Source organism: Belonocnema kinseyi, chromosome 10 (assembly GCF_010883055.1).
Source record: "Belonocnema kinseyi isolate 2016_QV_RU_SX_M_011 chromosome 10, B_treatae_v1, whole genome shotgun sequence".
Lineage (NCBI taxonomy): Eukaryota > Metazoa > Arthropoda > Insecta > Hymenoptera > Cynipidae > Belonocnema > Belonocnema kinseyi.
In genome coordinates, this window is record NC_046666.1 from 7,328,589 (window position 1) to 7,343,025 (window position 14,437).

General features: G+C 29.4%; 1 protein-coding gene across 1 annotated transcript in view; it reads left to right on the top strand.

Annotated features, from left to right (window-relative positions):
* LOC117181397 (multidrug resistance-associated protein 7) overlaps positions 1 to 5,636 on the top strand; it is a 145,310-nt gene extending 139,674 nt beyond the window's left edge. The window contains exons 14-15 of the transcript XR_004468114.1: positions 4,738 to 4,997; positions 5,388 to 5,636. The gene's annotated coding sequence lies outside the window, so the exon portion shown is untranslated. The remainder of the gene's footprint in view (positions 1 to 4,737; positions 4,998 to 5,387) is intronic.
* The last annotated feature ends 8,801 nt before the right edge of the window (positions 5,637 to 14,437 follow it).

A 14,437-nucleotide genomic window follows, 5' to 3' on the forward strand; every position in this document is an offset into this window, starting at 1 on the left:
ATTTTATTTACAAAAAAAGTTCTGAGATTCAAAAAAACATTCAGTGAACTGAAAAACTGTGGTTGGTAATATAGGTATTTAGCTGTGTCACATGCCCTTAAACGCTGTTTCCCGTTTCTCAGTCAGCTGAAAACCCTTCCTTGTTATGATTGTCCATTCAAGCTAAATTTTCACAACCAAGGAATTTAGATACACTACTTTTGTGACCTGTTTATCTCACATTCCCTAAAAACAAATATCTTAGTTCCTCTCGACAGAAAGAAGAAAGTAGATAAACAGGGGGAATTCACGTAATTAGAGTTTGCAACGTTTATAAACAAAAATAAATTTTTGTTTCTTATTTTCTATATAATTTTCAAACTCCCTGGGCCTTTGAAACTTAGTCAGCTATTAAGAATTATTGGGATTAAACAAATTTTTGTTTAACCTGTCACCAGGTGCAAATAATCACTAAAAGAAATTTCGGAAATTTTATAATTTCGTTTATAAAAGTTGCAAACTTCAGTCACATGGGAATTTTGGATACGAATTCCTACCTTGCCGACTTCCAGAACTTTCTACATCGCAAGTGGTTTATGTCTGTGCTAAGTTTCTATAATGCAATCGGCTCCTTTGATGAACATAATGAAAACTTAGCACGGACATGAACCCCTTAAGCTGTCGAACGCTCTCGAAGTCGGTAAGGTAGGAATTTGTATCTAAAACTGGCCCCTATCAACTGAAGAAAATCCAAAGAAATACAATTCTTTGACCCAAAGAATTTTCTTTCATACAGTCATCAATTGTTCATCGTCCAGAGTGCGAATTGCTCATCTATTAAAGAACTGAAGTTAAATGACGACTGGGAAGCATAAGGGATGGCGAAAACGGTTTGAAGTTGAATCGAGATAGGACAAGGCGGTGATGCTTTTTAAGTTCACCAAAAACCCGGGAACTTCCTCCTGGAGGAGGAAAAAGCCATCAACGCTGATAAATAAAACGTTAGAACGAATGTCTGCTCGCGCACGTATACTTATTTCGCATGTGTGTTTTCACATTCTCACACGAATCGTTAGAGACGTATGTGTAGGTGAATATGCATAAAAGCACACACATGGACATGTAGATGTAGATATGGAAAAAAGCATTACATGTGGAGTTGTGGAACCATAGGCAGTACGCACTTGAGGATGCAGATAGGGTGGGTTTTGTGTAGGAACACACGTTGTCTGCCATGTTCAAACGCATCCACTCCAGTCAAACAAAGGTAGTCAGCAACCCCTTTCTGTGCCCCTTTCCTAGGGGTAAGTTCACCCCATGCGACCTCTTGCTCGACTCTTACGTAATACAACGACTTAGGTGTGTACGGGTGTAATGGGTGGATCGGTGTCTCAACCCTTCTCAACCAGAATGAGAACCAGACACCAGTACTCCACTAAATTGACGACGTCGGGCCAGTGCCAAAAAATGGGCTAATTTTAATTATTTCTTTCGCCAAATACCTCAGTATCACGCAATTAACATTGTCAGAGTTGGGTAGTAACTTGTTGGAAGTAACGAAGGAACTGAAAAGTTACGTTATTTGTAACTTTTTTACTATGTTGAAAATAACTTGTAATATAACTTAGTTACGATTTTTCTATTAACTTGAACCTTTAATTTCAGATACTTTGAAGCTACTTTGTGTTTTTTATATATTTCTTTCTATTAACATAGAATCATGGGCTAGTTCTGAAAAATCGTCTTTTTTGGTGAAATAATATCTTTTGTTGGCAATTCATCTATTTTGGTACAATAGTGGAAATCTCACTTTTTGTTAATAATTCATATTTTTTGTTTTAAAATGCAAAACTGTTTTGTAGAAAAAGCATCTTTTTGACTTCAAAATTTAACAATTTAATGAACTTGTTTTTTCATTCTTGGTTCGAAATTTGGTTTTTCGTTTAAAAGTTTATCTATTTGATATGCAAATTTTTGTTGGTTAACTGCAACTGTATTTGATTACAAAACAAAACGTTTTTGGGATGAAATAATATCAATTATTAAATTTTCGTTCAGGAATCATCTATTTTGGCTGAAAACTCATGTATTTTGTGAATAATTCAACTATTTTATTTGGTTAAAAAGTAAATTTTTGTTGAAAGTTCATATTTTCAATTTCAAATAGAATTTATATTTTGGTTGAAAATTCATTTTTTCCATTTAAACAATTTAAATATTTTATTTGGTTAAAAAGTCAATTTTCAATCGAAAAATCATCTATTCGGATTGAAAATGCAACTGTGTTGCAGAAAATTCACCGTCTTGGTTTTTTTTTTAATTCTACTATTTTGTTAAAATTTCGCTTTTCTTGTGGGTGAATTCAAATGTGTTTTAATTTCAATAAACATAGGATTTGGTTGAAATAATGTAAACTATTATATTATTTGTTGAGAATTTATCTACTTGTGTTGAAAATTCATCTGTTTTTTAAAAAATTCAACTATTAAATTTGGCTCTAAAGTCACTTTTTTTGTGGAAAATTAGAATTTTCGGTTTAAAAATTCAACTTTTTCAGAAAAAGTCGTCTTTGGTAAAATCTCTTTTGGTAAAAAAATACAGCTTTTTTTTCGTTGAAAATTCAACTATTTTAGTATAAAGTCCAAATTTGGTTGAAAAGTAACTTTTTTTGTCGAAAATTAGTTTTTTTTTGGCTTGCAAATTCATTTCTCTTGGTAACGGAATGTCATAATTTTTAGTTTTATTTATTTTTTGCTTGGAAACGCATTGAATTAACAATGCCAAGTGAAAGAATCTACATATTTTTTATTTAAGGATTTAATTAATTGATTAAAAGTTGAGCTGCTCTCTTAAAAATAATTTGTTGTTGAAGACTCATCTCTTTGGTTGAAAATTCAACTATTTGGTTGAAATTTCATTCATTTTTATAGAAAATTTTCTTTTTTGGTAGAAAATTATTCTTCTAGGTTAAAAAATCATATTTTAGATTAGACATTAAACTAATTGGTTGAACGTTGAACTCTATTGTTGAAAATTTAATTATTTGATTGAAACATAAGTTTTAAATTTGAAAGTTCAACTATTTGATTTCAGGTTAACTTTTTGTTCAAAATTCAACTGTTTTGTAGAAAACTCACTTATTTTGTTGAAAATTAAAAATTTGATTAGAAACATTAAAAATGAATTTTGAAACTGAAAATTTCACGATTCCACTCTTGTTAGAAAATTTGTCTTTTCTAGCAGGTTTAACTATTTGCATGAAAACATCAATCTTTTGGTGAAAGTTTGCCTTTTTTGGTAGAAAATTAATCTTTAGTGACGAAAATTCATCTACTATTTGTTTGAGGATTCAAAAATTATGTTCAAAGTTTCCTTTTTATGAGTTAAACTGGTCTAAAATTTATCTTTGCAGGTTAAAAATATATCTATTTTGTTAAAAATTCAAATATTTTCTTGAAATTTCAATTATTTTGTTGCGAAGTCAACAATTCTGTTAAAGTCATTTTTGATCGCAAATACAAATGTTTTCAATAAATTCGTTTTTCTCTAACAGTTTAGTTGAATTTTTTTCTTTCTTAGCTTAAAAATGTGTATTATTTAAAGATTCATATTTTTGGTTGAAAACTTAAATATTTTTTGGAAAATTCGTTTTTTGTAGGTGAAAATTCACATTTGCCGTTTAAAAATTAAACTGTCTTGTAGATCATATGTATTTTTAACTTGCGAAATTTCCAATATGGTAGAAAATTCAACTAATTGGTTGAAAATTATAATATTTTTTTGAAAATGAACTTTTTTTAAGAGACATTTTTTGTAGAAATTCCATTTTTTTTGTTGTAACTTAACTGATTGTAATTTAAAGTAAAAATATTTTTGTATAAAAAATGCAAATATTGGGGTAAAATTTGAACTGATTTGTTAAAAATGTGTTTATATAATAACAATTTATTATTTTGTTGAAAATTAATTATTTTGTAGAAAACAGTTTAGTTACATAGTCATATTTTATGTTTGAAAATTGGTCTTTTTGGGTTGAAACTTTATGGTTTTTAATTGAAAATTTAATTTTCTTTATTGAAAAATCATGTTCTTTTTTATTGAAGATTAATCTTTTTTGGTAAAAAATTCTTTATCTTTTTTTGTTGTTGACTTAAGTATGTTAAAAATCATTCCTTTTTGTGAAAAATTCAACTATTTGCTAGAAAGTTCTAATACTGGTTTGAAAATAAACTTTTTTATATAGATTTATATTTCTAAATTAAAAACTTAACTGTTTTTGTAAAAATTTCGCCTTTTTTAGTTGAATTAAACTGTTTATAATTTCAAAATAAAACCGTTTTGCTTAACAATTCGACTACCAGGTTAAATTTTGAACTATTTGTTCAAAATTTAATGTTTTGAGTGGATTTGATTTTAGTACAAAATCTATTTTTTAGTTTGAAAATTAATCTTTTTGGTTAAAAATTATTATCGTTGGTTTAAGAATCAACTATTTGGTTAAAAATGAATCTGTTTTGTTGAAAACTTAAGATTTTTCCTTAAAATATTAGGAATTTTTAGCGATTTAATTAAATTCAAATACGAATACCTGCGTTAATTTTATTTTAAAGAATTATTAAAAATAATTTTTTTCAAAGCATCTTGTTTTCTAATGTTTTGAATTTCTGTTTACGAATTTTTTTAAATTAATTAAAAGTTTATAAAAAAAGAAGATAAAGGGGAAAATTTGATCAAAATTCTCCATTTTATATGTTTTAGGGGATCTCTCAAAAGTCCAGGAAAAAGGGGGAGAAAAAGTGATTAGTTAAAGAAGGGACGGACTGTGATCCTTGGAATGTACAAATTCCCCGATTGTAATAATACTCGAAGTTTTGTAGTTTTTTGTTCATGATACAGTGCTACGCCTGTCGAGATAAAATGACCCTAGGGTAGTAAAATTTAAATTTTAAAGTACTCTTCTCCTAAAGTATGAAGTCCAGCAATGAAGGCACTCTGTGCTCCACTCCTCGTCTCAGGAGGTTAGTGCTGCCGTATACTGGAAAAAGTACAAGAGCATTAGCAACTATAGGGGAAAGTTATCGATAATCTACTACATTGCTTGGCGTCGCTTGAAAAGCGCCTTGCTACCACAAATAAAAAACTTTTCTTCATAAATTCGGTTAAAGCGACAATCGCGAAAAACGAGGTTGTGCGTTTCCACTCTGTTTTACCTCTCGGGGCGAATCTATCATAATAATACTGGAAACTTTCTGAAGTAGAAAAAACGTTCAAATTTTTACGTATGCAGTATTTATTGTATCGTTATATCTTTCCTAATAGTTTTTTTTGCGTTGTACTTTTTCCTAAATCTAATACTCAATTTCTATGTTACTTAATGCAAATTGATCTAATTTTAAACGCCCGCACAGATTCTGAAGATTGAGGGGTAAAAGTAGAGCGCGGACGCTGAAGAAGGAACCAGAGATGGCTGACAGCGGTGGGATTCCTTGACTGGCGTGAAACTCCGGCGCGGTTGTGCGTTAGTAGTACGTACGGATTGCTGTCAGACGTTACTATAGATTATTTACTTTTCTGAAAAATAATTTTTCTTGGGCAATAAAAGACAGATAAATTCCAAATTAAAAAAAATTAACATTGCACTTCTTCTGAACTTGAATTCTGCAAACAAATAGTTAAATTTTTAAGTCAACCATATGAATTCTTTAGAACAAATTTGAATTTTCACTTATAAAGGACAAATTTTTTCCTACCAAGACGAATTCACAAAAAAACCTTTAAATTTTTACCCAAGAAAGATTATTCTTTACAAAATGGTGAGATTTTCAACAAAGCAATTCAATTTTTAATAAAATAGACATATTTTGAACCAGATAGTGGAATCTTCAACCCAAAAGTTGTATTTTTAACCAATTAGTTGTACGTTCAACTAAATAGTTAAATTTTTAATCAAATAGTTAAATCTTTAACCACAGAAATGAATTTTGAACTAAAATAATGTCTTCTCAACCAAAAAAAAAGAGAATTTTTAATCAAGTTTAGCCAGCTTATTGCATTTTTTAAAACAAAAAACACGAATTTTCAATAAAAAATGTAATAGTTGATATTTCAATCAAAAATAAATTTGAGGTATGCCTAAAAAGGCGAATGTTCAACAAAAAAGTAAATGTTTACCTAAACCACGAAATAAACTTTTTACATTAAGATAAATTTTAACAAACTTCAGAAAAAAGTTGGGTTTTTTTCTGTAAATTTGCTTTGATTTTTTCAGGGAAATTGACGCAATTTCGTCAATTTCTTTCTTTATTGAAATTTTCTAATGGATTTTGAAAGAAAATGAGACATTCTTTAAAAAACCCATTTAAAAAAATATATTTTTAATAATCTTATAAAAATTAGTTAAAATTCTTGAAACTCCGTATAATATTTTGAAATCTTACGAGATCCCTTGAAATTTTTGAAAACCATTTAAAGTTCATTGAAATCTTCAAATTCCTTGGAAATACTTCTGAATATTTTTAAATTCCTTAAAATCTTTTGAAGTCTGATGAAATCTCTTTAAATCTCGTCATATCTTCAAAATCTAATTAAAATCTTCTGATATAATCGAAATTTGTTTCGTAAGTTCTTAAAATCTTAACAATTGTTTGAAATCATTTGAATTCCCTTATACCCCTTAAAAACTGTGAAAATCTATGTAATCCTTTAAAATCTATTATAATATTCAAAATTTCTTTAAAATGCCATGAAATATTTTAAAATTTTAGGAAATCCTTTGCATTCTTCTTGAAAATACTTTAGTATCGCTTGAAATTCTATCAACTCTTTAAAAATACTTTATAAGAATAATTTAAAATAAATGAAAATTCCTCAAAATTTCTAGAAATCTTTGAAAATCTTTGGAATTCCCGTGAAATCATCGAACCTTCGTTATATCTCTTAAATTGTCTAAAATCCCTTAAAATATAGAAAAAAAATTTTAATTTTAGAAAGCCCCTGAAATCTTTTAGAAACTTATTAAATCTCTTTAAATTATATTCGAAACCCCTTCAAAATTTCATGAAATATTTTTAATCTTACGAAATCCTTTACATTCTTACTAATCTTATGAAATCTCTATAAATTCCTTCAAACCTTCGAAATCCCATTACAATCCTCTGATGATGTACTTCAAAATTGATAAAAATACTTTACGTCGCTTGAAATATTTAAAAATCTTTTTAAATCCTGTCACTTTTTCGAAACTATCCAAAATCCCTTAAAATCCCTCAAAACCCTTGAGAAAAGGTGTGATAATCCTTCAAATATTTCGAAATATTCAAAACCCCATAAAAATCACTTAGGATAATAATTTCAAATTCATAAAAACTCCTCAAAATTTCTACACAAATTTGAAAATCTTTTGAACTCTCGTGACCCTTAAAATCGTTTGAAATCTTTGTAAATATCGTGAAAATCTCTTCAAACGTTAGAAACACCATTAAAATCCCCTGATATCATTCAAAATTCGTGAGAAAAACTTCGGTATCACATGAAATCTTTGGCAATCACTTAAAATCCCTTTAATTCGTTCAAAAGTATTTAAAAACTGTGAATTTCCTTTAAATAGCTTTAAATTTTTGAAATCCCTTCTAAATTCCTAGAAACCCTTTCAAATATTTTATAATATTCAAAAAAACTTTGAAATTCCCTGGAATCTTTTGAAATCCTACGTAACCCTTGAAATTCCGTGCAAATATTTTTGAATATTTTGAAATCTCCTGAAATTCTCTGAAATCACATGAAATCTCTTTAAATCCTTTAAAATCTTCGAAATTTCATGAAAATCATCTGATATTTTTCAAAGTTCGTGAAAATACTTCGGTATCATATGAAATCCTTTAAAAACTTTTAAAATCGCTTAACTTTTCTTAAAATATTTCAAAATTTCTTAACATCCTTTAAAAGGTCTTGAAATCCGTGAAAACCCTTCTTAATTCCATAAAGTTCCTCAAAATCCTCGAGTTAAAAAATTAAGATTCTCTTTTAACACGTGCAATAGTGAAATTCTTAAAACTCTTTAAAACTTTTGCAATCATTAGAAATCCTTTCCTCGAAATTTGGTTATCCCTTTAAATCTATTTAAGTTCCTTGATATTTCATGAAATCTTTAGAAGACTTTGGAAATCTCGTTAAAAGCCGTAAAAATTGTGTAATTCTCTGAAATACTCTGTAGCTTTTTGAAGTATTTCGAAATCTATTAAAATACTTCCTTATCGTTGAAATCTTCTGGATCTTTTGAAGTCCCTTGAAATGTCGTTTAAGATCAAAATAATTGATATATTTTTAATGCTCAAATATGAATTAATATTGACTATTGGTCTGATATTTGGACAAACGGGAAAAAATCTGTCTCAGACCGGATTTGAACCGGGACAGCCACTCATCCATGAGTGGAACGATAATCAATTGCGCCACCAAGACCTCAGCTTTTGATTTTCTTGTTTTTCCAAACACAGAACAGTAAGTGACACTATTGAATATTTTTACATCAAAAAATAAATAATATCCTCGTACAAACTCACGTCATTTGCTTAAATTTATATTCTGATTCGGTGAAAATTCTTCAGACTGAAGTATTCAATAGAAAAAATTTTATTAGGTGAAAAGTAAAATCTGCTTAGAGCTTGATGGTGTAATTGCGGTTAACGCTCGACTCATGGATAGTAGCGTTCCCGGTTCAAATCCTGACCAATGTGGATTTTTTCTCGTTGCTCTAAAAACAATAGACCAGTAATCGACAATAATTAAAATTTATCATTAAAAAATTAATAATACTCTAGTAAATAGGGAGGGGCCTTAAATTTCAAAAATCATTCTTCTTTAATTAATGGATGTTTTCAAACATATATACGCGTTTAATTCTATAATTAATTATATTATAGGATTAACTCATGTTACGTAGAACTAAATTTGATTCGATATTCCGAAAGTGAAATTTTAATCGTTGAAAAATAAATAAAATGTACTTAATGGTCATATTTCTTTTTCATTTTTCATTAACACCTGGACTTGCCTTGTGGTTAGTGAAGAATGGAGGCGCGTGAGACCCCTCTGGCCGTAAATACTGGAAAATTATCGTAAGCTCGAGCAAAAGGTTATGGCCCCAAGGAAGAGACTTTGCTTTTTTTCTATATTTTTTCTACAGACTCTTCGCTCTCGTGTAATATCTCCTGTTTCCTGAGTCGCCTTTCGTTTATTTTTATTTCAGGAAACTAATACCCATCTTGAAGGAAATATTATGTACAGAGGAGTAAGGAATAGGGATGAGGAATCGAGAAGATATGACTATTAATTAATTATAATAATTGTCAAGGGAATTCTCAAGATTGGAAGATTTAACAATTTTATATAAAAATTATTAAAAATAATATAAATGTAAAAAAACTGAATCAAGATAATGGGGTCGTGCATATGTTACGTAATACTTTTTGGACAATTTTTCACCCTCCTCCTACCCCCTTGTAATAATAAATAAAATATTATTGCCAATTGTCGATATATGCGGTTTTCGAAAATAAATAATTTAAAATCATATTTTAGAAAAAATTATTTTGGACCAAGTTAGAATCTTTTGAAATATCAACAAAAATAGAACATTTTTGGATATTTTTCATGGAAGACTTATGTATTTAAAATTTTTTTAAATGTGTTCCACATACCTTTTCTCGTTTAGTTTATAGACACTTGTATTTTTTTCTAAATTAAAAGAACAAATTGCAACCAATAATTACGCAAGGCTTTTTTGGGAAAGAAGGGGTCTGGGAAATCTTACAAATCCTTATTCAAGGAGGGGGTGGGTAGTGCAAAACATTTCTTACTTAAGTTTCTTCTTTCAGTTTATTTTTTAAATATACTAAATAACACCTGTTTTGGCAATTAAAATTAGTTTGTACACTATTATAAAGGAGGGGAATTAAGGGGGAGGAGAAATTAGTGGGGTAAGTAGGGATATTGAAGGAAAAGAAAGAGAAGGTAAGTAGGAAACTTTGGGGAGAATGATGGGAATAGGAAAAATGAGGATAGAGGCAGTAGGGTGCAGGGGAAGTTATGCGAAATGAGGCAGGAATAAGGGAAATTAAGGGTGGGGTAGTGGGGTGATAAGGAATGGGAAATAAGGCAATGTGATCGTAAATGAGGGAGGTGGAGTAGACGAAAGTGAGAGTATTAAAAATTGAAATAAGGAAGGGTAAGTAGGAGGAGTAGGGTAAATGAGAGGAGAGGAACTAATGGAAGCGGAATGTAGGGAAGTAATGGGAGGAGAAGGTAGAAGAGAAAGAACCTGGTGAAGAGAAGAGAGGCGAAGGTTGAAGTTTTGTGAGGGGATGTAGGGTATTGTAGGGTGATTTAGGGATTGCAGAAGAAGTAATGGGAGGAGAAAGTAGACGAAAAAGAAGTTAGGGTAGGGAAGCGAAAGTTAAATTGGTGGGAGGAGATGTAGGGCGATGTAGGAAGATGTCGGTGAGTAGAGGAAGTGATGGGAGAAGGAAGTAGACGATAAACAAGTTGAAGTAGGGAAGGAAAGAGAAAGTTAAAGTGTTGGGAGGGGATGTAGGGTGATGTAGGGTGACTTAGGGTGAGAAGGGGAATTGATGGGAGGAGGAAATAGACGATAAAGAAGTTGAGGAAGGGAAAGGAAGCGAAAGTTCTATTGTTGGGAGGAAATGTAGGGTGATGTAGTGTAATACAGGGTGAGTATGGGAAGTGATGGGAGGAGTTGGTAAACGAAAAAGAAGTTGAGGTCGGGAATGGAAGCAAAAGTTGTATTGTAGGAAGTGAATGCAGGGTGATATTGGGGGAGTAAGGCAAGTGATGGCGGGAGGAAGTAGATAAGGAAGAAGTTCAGGAAGGGAGAAGAGAGCGGAAGCGAACGTTAAAGTGTTGGGAGGGTTGTAGGATAATGCATGGTGAGTAGGGGAGAGAACGTATGGGAGAGGGAGGTTTGAACGACTTGATTCATGTCTTCATAGTCTCCGTAACCTTTTTTTGGTTTTCCCAATATTTTTTATGTCCGTGAATTATTTTAAAAATTTTATAAGTCCCTTAAAATGTTATAAATTATAAGAAAGTTGTTTGTAAACCTTTGAATTTTGCTTGAACTCTTTAAAATATCCATAAAGACCCCTAATAATACTTTAAAATACGTAAATATCCCATAAATTCTCTAAAAAACAGTCAAAATCCTATAAATTCCATGGAATATTTTGAAATCATATGAGATCTCTTTAAATCTTCGCAATCTCTTTAAAATTTATAGAAATCATTCAAATCTGTGGAAATCTGTAGGGATTTCATGAAATCCCTTAAAATAGATAAAAATCCATTAAAACTTTTTAAAAGCCATTAAAATTCCTCGACGTCCCTTAAAATCCTTTATAATATTCGGAAATCCTTCTCTTTCAAATCGAATCATTAATTTTTTTTACTTATTTCAATCAGTGTCTTAATTGTAGTTATAGATCACTTATTTTCACTAATAAATAATTAGATTTCAACTTTAAAATCCATGGATGTACTTTGGAATCTTCAGGAATCTCTTTAAATCCTTTTAAGCCCCGTTAAGTAATAAAATCCCCTTGATATCTATTAAAATCCTTTAAAATTTGTGGAAATCTTTTAGAATTATTGTAAATCATTGTAGATATTTTGAAATCCCTGAAATTTTTTGGAACCTTATTAAATCTCTTGAAATCTCTTGAAATCTTTGAAATCCCATTAAAATCCCTCAGAAAACTCCAATAAATGTGAAAATCCTTGGAATCTTTTAAAATCGTCAAAATCATATAAAAATTGATTATCATCGTTTTAAATTTGTGGAAATCCATTAAAATTTCTGAAAAATCTGTTGAAATCCTTTGAAATGCCGTGAAATCATCGAATCCCCTTTATATCTCTGAAATTCTTTTAAAGTCTCTTAAAATCATTTGAAGTCTTTTGTTAATCTTTTGAAATCAAGTGAAATCTTCTGAAATCTTGAGAAATCTCGAGAAATCTCTTCAAATCTCTTAAAATCTTCGAAATCCCACAAAAGTCATTCAAAACCATTTAATTAATGTGAAAATCCTTGAAATCGCTCGAAGTCTTAAAAATCCCACAAATTCCCTTATAATCCTTTGAAATCTCGTGAAATCATCGAATTTTCTTCATATATCTGAAAATCCTTTGAAATATCTTAAAATCATTTGAAATCTTTTGTGAATCTTGAAAATCCCATTAAAACTCTTCAAAACACTTAAATAACTGTAAAAACCCCTGGAATCGCTTAAAAACTTCAAAATCAAATGAAAATCCCTTATAATGCTTTGAAATCTCATGAAATTATTGAATCGCCCTTATACCTCTCAGCACTCCTTAATAACTTTAAAGATAAATTTGAAATCGCTTAAAATTGTCAAAATCCCATAAAATCCATTACGATCATTTGAAATCTTTGGAAATTTAATCCGTGGAAATGCCTTAAATCTCTGCAAATATCTTTGGGAATCTTATAAAATTTCTTTGAATCCCATTAAGTCTTCGAAACCCCATTAAAGTCCCTCGAAACTCTTTAATAACTATGAAAATCCTTGGAATCGCTTGAAATTTTCACATACCCGTAATAATCCCATATAATATTTTGAAATCTCTGTAAATCTTTTGAAATCCACTGAAATCTTCTGAAATCGTATAAAAACTCTTGAAAATCTTTCAAATATTTAAAATCCCATTCAAATCCCCTGTTTTCCTTCGAAATTCTTGAAAATAACTCGGTATTAGATGAAATTCTTCGAAATCCTTTTAAATACCATAAACTCCTTTAAAATCTTTTGGAATCTTATGAAATATTTTTATATCATTTAAATTCCATGGAAATCCCTTAAAATCTCCAAAAATGTCTTAAAATACTTTAAAATCCCTTGACACATTTAATAATTTTTTTTAATCTTATGAAATCTCTTTAAATCTGTTCACATCTTTGAAATTATAATCGCCTGATATGCTTCAAAATTCGTGAAAACGTTTCGGTATCACAAAAAATCCTTTGAAATCCTTCGAAATCCCGTGAAAACTTTTAAAATGTTTTGAAATCTCTTGCAATCACTTAAAATCCTTTATTATCCGCGGAAATCGATTTAATTACTCAACTTCCATCGAAATCCGTTGGTATCTCTTTAAATTCACTAGAATCTCTGACAAATAAGTATCCCACTAACCAAATAGAAAATAAATAAATAAAAAAAGTAATGTTTTTTAATATTTAAACCAAAATGTAAAGTGATGAAAATATATGTTTTCTGAACAATTATTTCAGATTATTATTTGCTATCAAAAATTTCATATGGAAACATTAATATTTTTAGATTGATAGCATTTTTTAAAAATATTTCCACCTTTTAAAACTTTCAACCTCTGTGAAATAACCAAAAGTAAAAAATATATATTTTAATCACAAGTTATCCAGATTAAATGCCTAAACTTTTCCACAAAACTCAAAAACAGATTTCGAAAAATATTTTTTTTTACTCCTCTCTCTTTCTCTCTATAATTTTTGTCATTGTTTTACTTTTTTATAATTATCCAATTTTAAAAAGGTTACGTTACATTTATCGAATCCTTTCCCTCTCCGAACATAACAAGATAAAACCTAATTTTAGCACACAAAACAATATTTTTTCAATCAATAAAATTAATAAATTTTAATCATTTCATTTACTCTAAGGAAATAAAATTAAGCGATAATAGATTCTATCTTGGATCGAATTTATGATTCACTATGAATTAATTTTATAGTTGTTTAGGTATGATAATAAAATAAACAAAAGTTTTCTTCGAAAACAAAAAAAGTGGATTTATTTCTCATGGAAATTATAAAATAAAAAAGTGTTGCTGGGAATCAGAAACTAAACGACGCTTCAAGATTTCTCAAGTGGTGAAGAATTTCCCCTAGGACGTTAGATGAGGTCGAAGGAGGGTGATAATGATGTAAAACGCTTGATCAGCAGAGTAAGGTATGTGTAAAGGTTTCTATAGAGGGCATTTTAAACTTTAAAAATTATCAATAGTTTTTTTTGTTTTGTCTGAACAAAAAAACTACATTTGAGAAAAGCTGCGCCATGTACTTGCATGGATTTTAGCATTTGATTTATTTATGTTGAAGGGAATGAAAGTTGCAAAATAAAAAAAATAAACTCATGTAATAATAGTAGAGAATTTATAGATCAAAGTATTTTTTCAATAGAAGGAATTAGTTCAATGAATTAGATTGAAAAATGCATTTTATTTATTAAGAAAAATAAATTTTTATTTTAGAGGGGGGAAAATATACAAAAATATGGTGGGCCTATTATTATTATTACACCATTAAGCCATTTCCCTTTCGGGGTAGGCGTGACTCACTCGGTAGGGGAAAGGAGTAGTGTGTGGAAGGGATAGAGATTTTTCA